Source organism: Ceratotherium simum, chromosome 21 (genome assembly GCF_057802395.1).
Source record: "Ceratotherium simum simum isolate JZ-2026a chromosome 21, ASM5780239v1, whole genome shotgun sequence".
In the NCBI taxonomy this organism is placed as follows: domain Eukaryota; kingdom Metazoa; phylum Chordata; class Mammalia; order Perissodactyla; family Rhinocerotidae; genus Ceratotherium; species Ceratotherium simum.
The window spans coordinates 28176283-28193721 of NC_141920.1; the positions used below are offsets into that span (position 1 = coordinate 28176283).

General features: G+C 38.8%; 1 long non-coding RNA gene across 1 annotated transcript in view; it reads right to left on the bottom strand.

Moving 5' to 3' along the window:
• Positions 1 to 6820: 6820 nt before the first annotated feature.
• LOC147914252 (uncharacterized) overlaps positions 6821 to 17439 on the bottom strand; it is a 47933-nt gene continuing 37314 nt past the window's right edge. Inside the window, exon 3 of the long non-coding RNA XR_015555610.1 lies at positions 6821 to 6970. This is a non-coding gene — a long non-coding RNA (uncharacterized LOC147914252). The remainder of the gene's footprint in view (positions 6971 to 17439) is intronic.

Genomic DNA, 17439 nt, shown 5'->3' on the forward strand with positions numbered 1-17439 from the left:
ATTGAAAGGCAAAAGAACCGATATAGCTACAATAATTTTTAAAAAGAAGAGTAAAGCGAGAGGAATCTCTAACCTATCTCAAGATGTATTATACAGCCACAGTAATCAAGAGTGTATTGTTTTGGCAGAAGAATAAGCATATAATCAGTGGAACAGAATAGAGAATCAAGCAAGTCCTACTAATTTTTGACAAATGTGCCAAAACAATTCAATGGAAGAAGGATAATACTTTCAACAAATGGATACTGTAAAAATTGGATAACTCAGTTTAGAAAAAGTCTATCTCAAACTAAACTTCATACCTTACACAAAAATTAATAGAAAATGGATTGGGGGAATCACTCAGATGGAAAGGAGGATACTTTAGTGGATTTCATAAGCTTTTGGTGTGAAAGAAGTGGGATTTTTACACAGCATTCTGCTCTCATTGATGCAGTAGGTATATGGTGTTGCATAAAGAGAGAGGAGAAGCAATTGGCCCAATCCAGGGTTAAGGAGAACTTCCTTTGGGAGTTGTTTCTTTCCATCAGACCCTATACTTCCTAAGGACTATAATTCATTTCATAAGGCCTCAGTTTCCTCTAATGGTTTCTAGAACAGAGCAGTGTTTTGTCATGTACACTCAATGGTGCAAGTTAATGGTCTGGTGTTCTGGGTGGCATAGCATTCTCCCCCTCTCTGGTTCATCACCCATGGTAGGCCAGTAAAGGTGACCACTTAGAGTCCTAGCTGTGCAGTGTTCTGGATTCCTCAGGACACAGAGCTTCCTCTCTCCCAGAAGCCATGAATCTCCCGATGCTGACCTTCATTATTTGTGGGTTACTAACTCTGGTGACCAAAGGTAATGGAACCCTAGAATGTAGGGATGATGGAACTAGGATAAGCTGTTGACCTTGAGCTCCCAAGTGTCTTGAGGGGGAAAGAGGCTCCACAGGAAAAGCCTTGGGCCACTAAAGAGCAGCAGAAATGCTCTTCTCATGGCAGCTCCATGTCCCTACTCTCTAAGAACCTGTTGGAGACACCCATCAAGCTGGAGTGTCTTCTGAGACATTTCTCCAAGGCGAGAATTTCCTCAATCTCTGAGCAGCCCTTTCTGTCTGTCTATATAACTAACCAGTGTTAACTCAGCCTCACTTCACTTTTATTTTAATGATTTCGTTGTTGTACCTATTTCATTGTTGTGTCTTCTTAGCTCAACTCTTACTGCTTTCTTGAATTCTCTTTTCATGGAAGTTCCTTCAAGGGAGGCCCTCATTTTTGTCTGAGATATGGTGAACAAGTTCATCACACTGTTTGTAGATTCTGCAGAGCTTCCATGAGAAAGAGACAACCTAAGTTTGAGTTAGAAGTGGGGATAAGTTCAGACAGAGTAAAAAGACGAGTGACCAACAGGGAACTTCTGGTATGAGATCAATATGAATGATCTTCCTCTCTTTAATAATGTTACTTTTGAAAATTATCTACTTTTTATTGATAAATAATACTTGGAATGGGTAAAAAGGATCAAGCGATAGATAGATTTATACAAGTTTAAGGAAAAGTACTCTCCTACCCTAGAATAACAGTTCTTCAGTCTTCCCTTTCAGAATCTCTGAATCAATCAATCTTACCAATTACTTATATATTCTAGCAGATACAAATATATATATATACACACACATATACAAATCTTAGATTTTCAAAAATCCACTGTAAATGAACCATGTGGATTCTTCTGCAAAGTACTAGCAATATGTCTTAGAGACTTCTTATCAATATATAAACTTACTTCATTATTACTATTTGTTTTGTGTGAGGAAGATCAGCCCTGTGCTAACATCTGCCAATCCTCCTCTTTTTTTGCTGAGGAAGACTGGCCCTGGGCTAACATCTGTGGCCATCTTCCTCCACTTTATATGGGATGCCGCCACAGCATGGCTTGACAAGCAGTGCGTCGGTGTGCGCCCAGGATCTGAACCGGTGAACCCTGGGCCACTGCAGTGGAGCGTGCCACACTTAACTGCTTGCGCCACCAGGACCACCCCTACTTCATTATTTTTAATGCATACATAGAACTTATATGGGGGGAGGGGTGGATTTCCTTACTTAGTTTAATTGGTCCACTATTGCTGGAAAACCAGTCTTTAATTATCAGAAACAATTCAACATTGTAAATAAATGTATGTCTTTCTATTTATAACTATACACACACACAAGGTCAAACGACCCACCAAATGGGCTACACTAGTTTTCACTTTTATCACTCATGTGTGAGACTGTCAGCTTCCCACACGCTCATCATTACTTGTATCACATTCTTTCCATTTTGATGTGTGAAAATGTCTCATTTTTGTTTGAATTCATTGCACTTTAATTATAAATGAGGTTGAATGTCTATTCCATTGGATTTCTGAACACTTCCTTATTGATTTTTAAGAGTTCTTTATGTACTAAGAAAATGGACTCTTTTTAAATTTGGAGATGTATTTTTCTTAGGTATTCACTTCCATTAAATGGACATAAATATGCCTATGATCCTATATCTTGATTCACATGGAGACTTGTTGATTTAGTGAGTGAGGTAAAGAATTAATATCTACACTCCATTCTGATTATGAACTATTTGCTGAAATTTTGAAATAGTAAAGAAGTAAAAATAAGGTTTTATTCTGTTGCTCTCCCTCGGATTCCTTGGATACCATGTGAATAAAAATACACAGCCTACTTTTACATTTTCTATTACTTTGTTAGTATTTTCTCATATATTAAATATTTCCCCCAAACTGAGTTTTCAATAATTGAATAAAATTTCATGGAATGGATGCTCTGTAATTATTTATCCAATTTCATAATTAGACATTTATATCATTACTTTTGCTAATAACTGTATCTATGTTTTATATACAAGAATGTCTATGTAACCATTTTTAGACATAAACCATTCAATGTAAAATTCCTAGAAATGCACCTTATTCCTGTCTGCTTAGTGTACTGTCAATTTCTGAACAGTAGAAATTTTAAAAATAAAGGAAAATATCTAAATGTATAATTTTTTCCATTTCTTTGAGTATGGATAAGTCAGACTTCAAATATATATTTATTGTGTATTTTAGTTTTTCCACACATTATGTGGTTCTGCCTATTTTTCTCTTTCATTTTGGGGGGTAGTTTGTATTCCTGTTGATTTATAGATTTTCCCTTATAGGTTCTGTTTTGAAATTTAACTATTTAATGTATTTGAGTTTATTTTTGTGTGTTTTCAAGTGAGACAGCATCTGATGGCTTTGTAAAGAAACTTTTTACCAAGCCAAGCTGTCCTTCGGTGGTCTACCGTCAATAGCTATATTTAATTTGATGTTATCTGATTCTATACCTGATATGTTTTAGAGAGAATTCACTCATGGGATAATGTTTTGGCTAGATGGCTCATGTGCCTGAAATAATACAATTGTTATTCATATTTTTTAGTTTTAAGACTTTGAGATATTGGTGATGAGGTCACAATTCCTAACAACATAATAATTCCAGCCTGAGGAGCTTTGGGAAAATGACTGCTGTCATTCTAAAAAAAAAAAATACGTTAATTATAGACAATTCCCCATTGCCATCACTGTATTGCTTAAGCCTTATTCTTGGAATTATCTTTGATATTTTTAGCTGTGACATTCATATCTATCAGGCAGTCTATTTCATCTAACTGCAAATTATGTCCAGAACCAACCAATCTCACCACCTCCACTGCTACCTCTCTGGTTCAAGTGAAGATCTCTGTCACCTGCTGCTGCTGTAGCTTCCTCACAGGTCTCTGTCCCTCTACCCTTGACTCCTGCAGTCTACTGTCAAGACAGCGTAGAGCATGATCCACTCACATTGGAAGTCAGGTTGTGCACCTCTTCTGCTCAAAACTCTGCAATGGCCCCACTTCACTCAGAACAATAACCAGGGTCCTTACAGTGGCCCATCCGGCGTCTATGATCTGGCCCTTATGACCTCTCTCATCTCATCCCCTACTATTCTCGTCCTTGCTCACTTCGCTCGAGCCGCACTGGCCTCAATGTTCTTCCTCAAACATGCGAGGCTTGCTCAACCCACAGAGCTCTGTTTGTTTCCTCTGCTTAGAATGCACTTGCCCCTGATACTGGTGTGACTAGTTCTTCACCCCCGTCAATCACTGTTTAATTGTTGCTTTCTCTCAAGATGTATGCTAACTGCTATTTAAGAAACTGCAATCTGCCCTCATGGCACTCCAAAGAGATTCCACTTACATCTATTCTCTTATTTCTGCAAACCTCTTATCACCTTCTCACATACAAGATAATTTCCCTGTTTTTTTTATTGTTTGCTTTCCCTGCTGGAAAGTAAGCTCCATGTGGTTTTGTCTGCTTAGAGCACAACTGTGCCTCCAGAGCTTAGAATAGAGTCTGGATCACAATTAGAGGCTCAAAACTTTGTCAAATGAGGGGCTGTGCCCTAAATTGTAACTCCAGAGGGAATAGTTAAAAAGGAGAAGTGAGCAATGTAAGTGAGAAACTATTCTGAAGAAGAATTAACAGAACAAGATGATTTACAGTTCTTGGGAAAGGCAGAGAAGAGCTGAGAGCCCTAAGATTTCTAGTATGGATACCTGGACGAAAAGACACATTGAGAAATAACCTTTGTAGAAATGAGGAATGAAGCAGTGTTAGCGTTTGCCTTGGACAAAAGAAGTGGAGAGTCTACACTTGCAACTTAGAGAAAATTCTACCAAAGTAAATTTGAGCCAGTAAAATAATAAGAGAATCATTGAGGAAATGAGATAAAGCCAACATGTCCCAGGGGAGACAATAGGAGCCTCCCTCAAACTATTGTGAGCTTTATACATGTCAACACATGAAAGGTGCTTTTCATACATTGTCAAATTTAATCTAAAAAGGGTTGTTTTGAGAATTACTTGTCATTCTTCATGTATACCAGGCTTCCTCCAACATAGAACCTTTGCTCTAGCTGCTTCCTCTGCCTGGAATACACTAACCTTGGTACTTCTCAGGCTATTTGCTGAGAAAGATGGTCATGTAGTTTCTTTACAAGTGATCGTACAATGGAGCAGACTAGTTTCACTATGGATTCATATCTTCACCCATCGAATGAATTATCACACTGGTTAGAAATCCTACTGTATTTCTCCTGTGAGCTTACCTGCCCTCCTGCCTAGACAACTACTTTGTACTGACCTATCTTTCTCTTTACTTCTCCTGCTCCACTCCTTTACATGACTCTCAGCCCCGGCTTATGACCTTACCCAATACTTCATGGTTTAAGAAATTCAAACAGAATTTTTTCTTTTTACCACTGCGAACATCCATACCAGTATGCCTTCGCACCCATCTTCTCTTTCCCTCTTGACATAGCTGAGGAAGTGTGCCTTCTCCATCTCAGTCTAACTGTCCTACATGATTTTATCCTTGTCACCTTATCAAGGACTGTGCTCTTTTGTTGTCTCTTTTCCTGTTCTACGTTAATCTCTCCTCTCTACTTGTTTCTTCCTAATTACTTGCAAACATGCTCTGTTACTTCCCATTCTTCAAAACAAACCTGAAAAATCCTCCCTTGACCCCATATTGTCCTGCAGGAACTTCTCTATTTCTCTGCTCTTCCTCACAGCTAAACTCCTTAAGAGTATTGTCTCCAGGTGCTACTTCCATTTCTTCTGTCCTTCACATCACAGCCAACTTCACTTTTGTTTCTTTTCTTCCTACCACCCTGAAACTGCTCAGGGTTACCCATGACACACACCATGTTAAACACAATCGACATTTCTGCCCTTATCTTGTTCAACCTCTCAGCAGTATTTACCCACAAATGTCCACTCATTCTTTTAAGAAACATTTTCGTCTCTGGCATAACCTAGGCATATCTCATACAACTTTCCTTGTATTCCTTTGGCATTTGCCATTTTCATGCACACCAGCCTGATCTGCCACTAACAATATCCAAAAGCGCGGTTGATTGCTGGTGAAATACGCCTGCACAGGGCAGTCCAGAAATGACCGGGAATTATCAGCTCACTCAGGGATCATCTATCAACTACTGACTGGCAAGATGGTTGGCTGGCACGATGGTGGACAATGCAGAGATCCCCGTGGGGTTGTGCTCTAGTCAACCACAGTATAACTAACTGTGTAACTCTCCTCTTCTTCACTTTCTTACTTCCCTAACTTCCTTATTTCCAAACTGACTTTGGGGGTGGGAAATGCCTCTCAACCCAATTATTATACTCAAATGTTTTCCCAAGGTCTGCTTTTGGGAAAAATTTAGTGTGTCGTTGTCCTGTTTTGCTCTGACTTATCTGGTTGTTCCTTTTGAGCCTTTTCCTCCTATATGAGCTCTTGATAGTGACACTCACCATAATTTAATTATGGCCCCCTTATATCACATTATTCCAGCTCACTATACTTTTTCCATTGCTGTAGTTTAGTTTAGCTTTGTTTTGCTTTGTTTTTTAGTGGCTTATTGCGGTAACATTGGTTTACAACATTGTATAAATTTCAGGTATACATCATTATACTTCTATTTCTGCATAGATTACATCATGTTCACCACCCAAATACTAATTACAATCCATCGCCACACACATGTGGCTAATCCAACATTTCACCCTCCTCCCTCCCCTCTTCTCCTCTGGTAACCACCAATCCAATCTCTGTCTCTACATGTTTGTTTGTTGTAGTTTTTATCTTCTACTTTCGAGTGAGATTATATGGTATTTGACCTTCTCCCCCTGACTTATTTTGCTTAGCATAATACCCTCAATGTCCATCCATGTTGTCACAAATGGCTGGATTTCATCATTTCTTATGGCTGAGTAGTATTCCATTGTGTATATATACCACATCTTCTTTATCCATTCGTCCCTTGATGAGCACTTAGGTTGCATCCAAGTCTTGGCTATTGTGAATAATGCTGCAATGAACACAGAGGTGCATGTATCTTTACGCATTGGTGTTTTCATGTTCTAAAAGGAATAAAAGGAATCCAAATAGGTAACGAAGAAGTGAAACTCTTACTATTTGCAGATGACATGATTTTATATATAGAAAACCCTAAATAATCCATTGAAAAACTATTAGAAATAATCAACAACTACAGCAAAGTTGCAGGGTACAAAATCAATCTACAAAAATCAGTTGCATTTCTGTATGCTAATAATGAACTAACAGAAAGAGAGCTCAAAAAGATAATACCATTTACAATTGCATTAAAAAGAATAAAATATCTAGGAATAAATCTTACCAAGGAGGTGAATGACCTATACAATGAGAACTACAAGACATTATTGAAAGAAATCGATGATGACCTAAAGAAGTGGAAAGATATCCCATGCACGTGGATTGGAAGAATAAACATAGTTAAAATGTCTATATTACCTAAAGCAATCTACAGATTCAATGCAATCCCAATCAGAATCCCAATGACATTCTTCACGGAAATAGAAAAAAAATACTAAAATTTATATGGGGCAACAAAAGACCCCAAATAGCTAAAGCAATCCTAAGAAAAAAGAACAAAGCAGGAGGCATCACAATCCCTGACTTCAAAACATACTACAAAGCAATAGTAATCAAAACAGCATGTTCTGGTACAAAAACAGACACACAGATCAATGGTGTTTTCATGTTCTTTGGATAAATACCCAGCAGTGGAATAGTTGGATCATATGGTAGTTCTATCCTTAATTTTTTAAGGAATCTCCATACTGTTTTCCATAGTGGCTGCACCAGCTTGCACTCCCACCAGCAGTGTATGAGAGTTCCCTTCTCTCCACATCCTCTCCAACACTTGTTGTTTCCTGTCTTGTTAATTATAGCCATTCTGATGGGCGTGAGGTGATATCTCATTGTAGTTTTGATTTGCATTTCCCTGATAGTTAATGATGTTGAACATCTTTCCACGTGCCTGTTGGCCATCTATATATGTTCTTTGGAGAAATGTCTGTTCAGGTCTTTTGTCCATTTTTTAATTGGGTTGTTAGTTTTTTTGTTGTTGAGATGCATGAGTTCTTTATATATTTTGGAGATTAACCCTTTATCAGATATATGGTTTGCAAATATCTTCTCCCAATTGTAGGTTGTTTTTCATTTTGTTGATGGTTTCCTTTGCTGTGCAGAAGCTTTTTAGTTTGAGCTAGTCCCATTTGTTTATTTTTTCCCTATTGTTTCTCTTGCTCAATCAGACTTGGTACTTGAAAATATGTTGCTAAGACTGATGTCAAAGAGCTTACTTCCTATGTTTTCTTCTAGAAGTTTCATGGTTTCAGGTTTTACATTCAAGTCTTTAATCCATTTTGAGTTATTGTATACGGTGTAAGATAATGGTCTGCTTTCATTATTGTTCATGTGGTTGTCCAGTTTTCCCAACACCATTTGTTGAAGAGATTTCCCTTTCTCCAGTGTTTGTTCTTGGCTCCTTTGTTGAAAATTAGCTGTCCATAGATGTGTGGGTTTATTTCCAGGCTCTAGATTCTATTCCATTGATCTGTGTGCCTGTTTTTGTGCCAGTACCATGCTGTTTTGGTTACCAGAGCTTTGTAGTATACTTTGAAATCAAGGAGTGTGATACCTCCAGCTTTGTTCTTTTTTCTCAGGGCTCCTTTGGCTGTTCAGGGTCTTTTGCTGTTCATATAAATTTTAGGATTCTTTGTTCTATTTCTGTGAAAAATGTTGTTGGAACTTTGATAGGGATTGCATTGAATCTATAGATTCCTTTAGGAAGTAGAGACATCTTAACTATGTTAATTCTTCCAATACAAGAGCCCAGAATATCTTTCCATTTCTTTGTGTCTTCTTCAATTTCTTTCGGCAATGTTTTATAGTTTTCAGCGTACAGATCTTTCACCTCTTTGGTTAAGATTATTACTAGGTATTTTATTCTTTTTGTTGCGATTGTAAATAGGATTGTATTCTTAATTTCTCTTTCTGCTGCTTTATTGTTAGTCTGTAGAAACACAACTGATTTTTGTATGTTGATTTTGTATCCTGCAACTTTACCATATTCGTTTATTATTTCTAAAAGTTTTTTGGTGGATTTTTAGGGTTTTCTATATATAAAATCATGTCTTCTGCAAATAGTGACAGTTTCACTTCTTCCTTTCCAGTTTGGATCCCTTTTATTTCTTTCTCTTGCCTGATTGCTCTGGCTAGGACTTCCAATACTATGTTAAAGAGGAGTGGTGAAAGTGGGCATCCTTGTCTGGTTCCTGTTCTTAGAGTGATAGCTTTCACTTTTTCACCATTGAGGATGATATTAGCTGTAGGTTTGTCATATATGACCTTTATTATGTTGATGTACTTTCCTTCTACATCCATTGTATTCAGAGTTTTTGTCATAAACGGATGCTGTATCTTGTCAAATGCTTTCTCTGCATCTATTGAGATGATCATGTGATTTTTATTCTTCATTTTATTAATGTGATGTATCTCATTGATTGATTTGAGGATGTTGTACCATCCCTGGAATAAATCCCACTTGATCGTGGGGTATGATCTTTTAAATGTATTGTTGTATGCGATTTGATAGTATTTTGCTGAGGATTTTTGCATGGATGTTCATCAATGATATTGGCCTGTAATTTTCTTTTTTTGTCTTGTCCTTGTCTGGTTTTGGTATCAGGGGAATGTTGGCCTTGTAGAATGAGTTAGGAAGCTTCCCCTCCTCTTCAATTTTTGGAAGAGCTTGAGAAGGATAGGTATTAAGTCTTCTTTGAGTCTTTGGTGGAATTCCCCAGGGAAGCCGTCTGGTCCTGGATTTTTATTTTTTGGGAGGTTTTTGATTACTGTTTCGATCTCCTTACTGGTGATTGGTCTATTCAAATTCTCTATTTCTTCTTGATTCAGTTTTGAAGGTTGTATGATTCTAAGAATTTATCCATTTCTTCTAGATTATCCAATTTGTTGGCATATAGCTTTTCATAGTATTCTTTTATAATCTTTTGTATTTCTGAGGTGTCCATTGTAATTTCTCATCTTTCATTTCTGATTTTACTTATTTGAGCCTTCTCTCTTTTTTTCTTGGTGAGTCTAGCTAAAGGTTTGTCAATTTTGTTTATTTTTTCAAAGAACCAGATCTTAGTTTCACCATTTTTTTTTAGTCTCTATTTCATTTATTTCTGCTCTGATTTTTATTATTTCCTTCTTTCTACTGATTTGGGGCTTTGTTTGTTCTTCTCTTTCCAGCTCCTTTGGTGCACCGTTAGATCGTTTATTTGAGATTTTTCTTGTTTGCTCAGATAGGCCTGTATTGGTATAAACTTCCCTCTTAGAACCACCTTTGCTGTATCCCATAAATTCTGGCATGTCGTATTTTCATTTTCTTTTGTCACCAGGTATTTTTTGATTTCTCCTTTGATTTCTTCGTTGACCCAATCGTTGTTCAGTAGCATTTTGTTTATTAATCTCCACATATGTGTGGCTTTTCTGATTTTCTTCCTATAGTTGATTTCTAGTTTCATACCGTGGTGGTCAGAAAAGATGCTTGGTATTATTTCAATCTTCTTAAATTTATGGAGACTTGTTTTGTGGCCTAATATGTGATCAATCCTGGAGAATGTTCCATGTGCATTTGAAAAGAACGTGTATTCTTCGGTTTTTGGATGGAACGCTCTGTATATATCTACTAGGTCCATCTGTTCTAGTGTATCATTTAAGGCCAATGATTCCTTATTGATCTTCTGTTTGGATGATCTATCCATTGGTATAAGTGGAGTGTTAAAGTCCCCTACTATTATTGTGTTACTCTATTTCTCCATTTTTGGCTGTTAATAATTGCTTTACATATTTAGGTGCTCCTACGTTGGGTGCATAGATATTTACGAGTGTTATATCCTCTTGTTGGATTGTTCCCTTGATCATTATGTAGTGCCCTTCTTTGTCTCTTGTTACAGTTTTTGCTTTAAAGTATCTTTTGTCTGATATCATTATTGCTACCCCAGCTTTCTTTTCATTGCCATTTGCATGGAATATCTTTTTCCATCCCTTTAGTTCAGTTTGTGAGTGTCTTTAGGCCTGATGTGTGTCTCTTGTATGCAGCATATATACGGGTCTTGTTTCTTTATCCAATCAGCCACCCTATGCTTTTTAATTGGAGCATTTAGTCCATTGACATTTAAAGTAGCTATTGATAGGTATGTACCTATTGCCATTTTTTAACTTTTTTTTCTCAGTGTTTTAGTAGTTTTTCTCTGTTCCTTTCTTCTTCTCTTGCTCTCTTCTCTTGTGGTTTGATGGTTTTCTTTAGTGTTATGTTTGGGTTCCTTTCTCTTAGTTTTTTGTGTATTTATGACAGGTTTCTGGTTTGTGATTACCAGGGCGTTCATATACAGTAACCTAGGTATATAGCAATCTATATGAAGTTCGTGGTCTCTTTAGTTTGACCTCCATCTGAAAGTTCTCTTCTTTTACTCCCCTCCTCCCACGTTTTATGTTTTTGATATCATATCTAACCTCTTTTTGTGCGTTTGTATCAGTTAACCTCTTATCATGGAAATAGATAATTTTTCCTATTTGTGGTCTTCTCTTTCCCCCTTAAATAAGTCCCTTTAGCATTTCTTGTAAGACTGGTTTTTTGGTGATATACTCCTTTAATTTTTGCTTGTCTGGGAAATTCTTTATCTCTCCCTCCATTCTGAATGATAACCTTGCTGGGTATGGTATTCTTGGCTGTAGGTTTTTTCCTTTTAGCACTTTAAATATATTGTGCAACTCTCTTCTAGCCTGTAAAGTTTCTGCTGAGAAGTCAGCTGATAGCCTTATGGCGTTTCCTTTGTATGTAACTTGTTGTCTTTCTCTTGTGGCTTTTAGGATTCTCTCTTTATCTTTAATTCTAGACATTTTAATTATGATGTGTCTTGGTGTGGGCCTCTTTGGGTTTATCTTATTTGGTACTCTCTGTGCTTCCTGTATCTGGATATCTGTTTCTTTCCTTAGGTTAGGGAAGTTTTCATCTATTATTTCTTGAAATAGATTCTCTGCCCCTTTGTCTCGCTCTTCTCCTTCTGGGACACATATAACACGGATGTTAGTGCACTTTATGTTGTCCCAGAGGCCCCTTAGACTATCCTCACTCTTTTTAATTCTTTGTTCTTTTATCTGTTCAGCTTGAGTGATTTCCCCTAGTCTTTCATCCAGCTTGCTGATCCGTTCTTCTGTATCCTCTACTCTGCTTTTAAGTCCCTCTAGTGAATTTTTCATTTCCAGTATTGTATTCTTCATTTCTGATTGCTTCTTTTTCATATCTTCCATTTCTTTGTTGACATTCTCACTGAGTTCATCCATTCTTCTCCCAAGATCAGTGAGCATCCTTATGACCATTTGTTTGAACTCTCTGTAGGGTAGATTGCTCATTTCTGTTTCATTTAGTTCCTTTTCTGGGGTTTTGTCCTGTTCCCTTACTTGGAATGTATTCCTTTGCCTCCTCATTTTGCCCCTTTCCCTGTGCTTGTGTCTATGTATTAAGTATGTCAGCTATGTTTCCTGATCTTGGAGAGGTGGCCTTATGTAAGAGATGCCTTATGAAGCCCAGCAGTGTTCTTCCCTCTTGTTACCAGTTCCAAATGTTCCAGGAGTGACCCCTGTGTGTGCTACATGTGTCCTTCTATTGTGACAGGGTTGCTCTTGACGTAGGTGCCCAGGGAGGCTGAGCTGACCCCCTGGCTGTCTGGTTGTAATGCTCAGCTGTGTGTAGTTGTTGTGGGCCCTTCAGTCTCTTTATGGGGTGTGGGGAGCCCCAGCACAGTTGGTGGCAAGGTCTAATAGCACATTCTTGTTGCAGTTTTTCTGCTAAGTGAGTAGGCCCCCAGCGTGGCTTGTTGTTAGCCTCAGGGGCTTACAATTGCTATAAGCTTCTGGTCTATAAGGCTCTTGTCAGCTCTCTGAGGATTGCAGCTGTGTGGGGCTGGCCTCAGGCACGGGAGCACCCAATTGTTTCAGGCTTTAGAAGGTGGAGCCGATTCCTTATGTGGCTGTTTGAGAAGTACAAGTCTTCTGCATCTGACAAGCCCTGCCACCCACAGGGCCACACACACCATCAGCACAGTCCTGCTCTGTGTGCATGCCCAGACCCCTGAAGTGGACCCAGTCACTCCAAGGCAGGAGCCGCAATGACTCCACAAATGCCCCACACTCTCCACCTGCTCCTCATGCCCCACCTACCCCACAGAGGTGGACCCACTCTCCAGGCTGCAGAGAATCCAGGCAGCTTGCTTAGCAGGCCCACAAGTTGCCTGAGGGCTTGTTGTTGGGTGGGGCCGGTCCCTAGGGCGGGGTGCTTTCCTTGGCTGAGCTGGATTAAATCAGTGCTCTAGTGGGTGGGGCAGACCCTGGATTGGCAGGCCACAGGGAAAACTCCAATGGCATCTTCCAGCATCTGTGTCAGCATGCCCATACCAGGTCACAACAAAGGCTGCCGCCAATGTCCCAATCCCTTGAGAGGTCTCACCTCTCACCAAGATGAACCCAGAGACTTTCAGGTGAGTCTCTTTTCACCAAAGGACTGTGCACCTTTCTTTCTAGTGATTTTAGGTTGCTTTCCGAAATGGGTGAATTTATGCATGAGCCCTTTAAGAGCTGGCTTTAAATTCTTTGTGTCCCAGCTCTTCTGGGGGTACTCCACCTTGTCGTTAGTAGCCAGCAAAGCCAGGTATTATGACACTCATCTCGGTTGTGCTGGGTCCAAAAAATGACTATAGCAGGAACGCTTTCAGCTAAGGTCCTCCACTCCTCCAGGGAAGGCTGTGTACCTTTGGATTGCTCCCAGGCAGCCGTGAAGTGTTGCAGCTTGTGAAGTTGGGCTTTTTTGCCTCCAGAAGGGAATTTCTGCCTCTTCCACCTCAATTAAGACTGTCATTTGTTGCAGGGGTTCCTCTTTTCCAGTTTTCAGTTCTATCTCATGGGTACTTTTTCCAATAGTAGTTGTAAAATTGGCTGTGTCTATGGGAGCAGGTGAGTTCAGAGTCCGCCTATGCTGCCATCTTGACTTCTCCTTCCCATTACTGTAGTTTTAAACACTATCCACTATCAATGATTCCAAAATTTACATCTAGAGTCCAGACTTGTCTACTGAGATGCTACAGGTCTATCCCATTGCCTTCTTGACCTCCTAGGTATAGTATATGTTATATGTCCCAAGTATTTAGCGCACGTGATTCTTTTCCTTCCAAATCCCGTCCTTTCCTCAGTTCACTATTCTGTGAATGGCAAGTATCACTAATCTCCTTTATCTCAATTCAGAGAGGTAGTAATGTGCTTTGATTTCTCAATCTTCCTCTGACCTTGTATCCAAATAATCGATGCCTTAAATCTGTCCTCTTCTTTCCACGACTTTCACTGCCAGTTCCAGCCACCATTGCATCCTACCCGCCAAACCTCTAACATGTTTCCCTGTTCTATGCTTTCTTTTTCTAATCTAATTTCCACATGAAATGCTAACTAACCATCTAAAACATAAAGTAAATTAGCTCACATTATGTTTTGGAATAAATAAAAATGCTTAATAATAGCCTAAAGTGACTGGGAGATGGCATTGCTACTTCAAGCTCATTTCATCTCATGCTCCTTTGCTCTTTTGCACATTGCACCTCAGACTCATCAGCTTTCTCCACATACCTTAAAGACACTCTGTAGTTTCTCAGCACTGGGACTGAGCATTGCCGGCCTTTCCTGAGATAATCTCTACCCCCTGTGGACTTTGCTGGCTCCTTTCATCCTTCTTGCCTTGGCTTAAATATCAGCTCTAAGTGTGTCTACACTCTCTCTCCTTTTCTTCCTCCTCCTCCTCGTCATTCTGTCTTTTTTTCCATCTCTGTCTCTCTCCCCACCTCAATTTCCTTGGTGGCACAAGTCACAACTTTTAATATGCACTTTTAGTTTTCTTTTCTGTCTTTCTCAACGGCTTGTAGTATTTGTTACCACATTACTTTAGATGGCAGTAGTAGCAATTGCCAAATTTTTAAATTAATGTTTATCATGTTGTTGCTAGAGTTAAATACTTGACCTACTTGTTTATTCCTTGCAGCTGGCTGGGAAGTCCACAGATGTTGGAAGAACAATATAGGACGCTGCAGACAAAAATGTTTACATGTTGAAAGGCACAAACTTCTTTGTAAGAACAAGCTATCATGCTGCATTCCCTTAAAAAGTAATGAAGATTACAATCCATGGCCGCTACCTCCTCTAATCCCTACAGAAGAAATAACTGTTGATTTTAATACTGTGGGTTTTTTCCCTAACTCCCCCATATCTATGTTTGATGATGCAGTATCCATTAACACACCCGAGCCTGAAGAAAGCACAGTAACTGGGACCACTACTCACAAGACAAAAATTTCTTCCCAGGCTTTGACACATCCTCTTGAGAGCACTGATGGTACAACTAACTAACGTTTCCTCCTGGGTATGGGACACTAGAGATGACCATTGGGAATAATATCCATGAGGCAATTCTACTGATGTTATTTCACCGGGACAATTCTATTGGGGATTGGATGACATGGAGATGGACATAAAGCTACTGGCAAGACAAGAGCCAAGAGAGTTACCTTACAATTAGAACTGTGTAAAGAAAAGTGTAAAGAAGATACAAGGATTCTCTTTATTGGGCTTAATTCTTTGTCTTCCTCCGATGTATTAAAATGTATGGTCTGATATTTGGTCTCAAGTGAACATTTGTGTGTCTGTGTATTTTTCCATGCGAAAAAAAAAATGGAGGCCACAGTTTGGAGCTGCTTTTATGGTTGAAATGAGAATTTTCATTTTAGTAATGCCTGAACTACTACTATCATATATGGAAGAGCCTATGAAGGCACATGAAAAGTTCCAGACAAATCCTCCCTTTCCTGCCCCCACCTTTTATCGTAAGCTTTGATTTCAAATTCCTGTCTGTATCATGAGGTCAAATTTTGTTTAAGCCTTCAACTAGAAACTGACCCAGTTATACTTAGAAACTACCTCATGGAGAACAAACATTGATTTAAATGGATATAGATGAGAATGGGACTTGACTTGAGAGCACATTGTGTTAAATTAAAAGCTGCATCACAAATTCTACCTATCTTTCCGATGTTCTTTCCACCCAAAAGTCCAACTTCCATCTTTGGTAGTCTCATAGTACGCTCTCCACATCTTCATTTTGTCCATGAGCACTATTTGCATGTAGAGTATCTATGCTTTGTCTGCCTACAAGCATGTGAGTGCTGTTTGTATGGCAACTGATGAGTCAGCAAGTTTACTCTCTGATATCACAGAGAAGCAGCTGTCAACTCTAAGCTTAATTAATTATTAATGTGTTGGGCTAAGGCTGAGGTGCTACTGAAAGCCACAGTCGCAGATGCCCAAATGTCTCAGAATCAAGAAGATTTTTTCCTCTAATTCTTTTTATTTTGTCTAGGTCAAGCTACTAGTGACCATGGCTATGGGTTGAATATTGGCCATCAGACCACTGACCTTTCAGTAGCTCTCATATTCCAATAGATCTTAGACCTCCGGTTAGGCTGACAAACCATCCTAGTTTGCCTGAAACTGAGAGTCTTTCCAGAACATGGGAATTAGAATGCCAAAATCAAGAAAGTCTTTGGCAAACCAGGACAAACTGAACACCTTCTCTTTAGTGTATCTTGGCCTAAATTGCTCTTCTCCATTTCTTTACATCACACAGGTCACATGTCATCTCTTCACAGAGGCATTCTTTCAGCATAAAAACCTCCCCAGACCACTCCTCTGCCTCAGCCTAGAGTACTTTTTCTATATCTTTTCCTCAAATGTCATCACCTTGGAAAAAATCCTTGGCCATGAGACCACTCCTCACTCTATTTTGTATTATTTTCTTCCTATCACTTAAACTCTTTGAAATTATTTTGTATATTTCTTTGCTCTCTTTCTGAATTATGGAGTTATTTACTTATTTATGGCCTGTCATCACCACCATAATGTACATATAGTCCTAACACCTTGATCTTGGTCATGGCTGTGTCCTAAACTGCTGGACCAGCGCCTTGCAAGTGGTAGATGCTCAATAAAAATCTGAGAATGTGTGTTCATGCAGTCATTTCAATTAATATGAGACGGTCACACATTGTAAGTCAATAGTCTTGAAACTGGGATACTGATTGCAAAATTTTTTCTAGGATATGCACATTGATAATTTAAGAGAATCAATTTTAAGACCTTCAACTTCTGAATTTCTTAGGATGCTCAGAGCATTCTTAACTGGCTTTTCTTTTCTACTTCCACTTTCTCAATTTCTCTTCTCACACTCTGCATAGAAAACTTGCCTCTCACCCATCCTTCATCTGACAATTGTGGATTGCCCTGAGTGGAAAAACCTCCAGGTGTCAAATTAGTGGATAATTGAAATATTGGTGCTGGTGTTCAGAAAGTGAGTAATCATAGACTTTGGATAACAAATTCTTTGGAAATGCAAGAGACTTTCAATTTT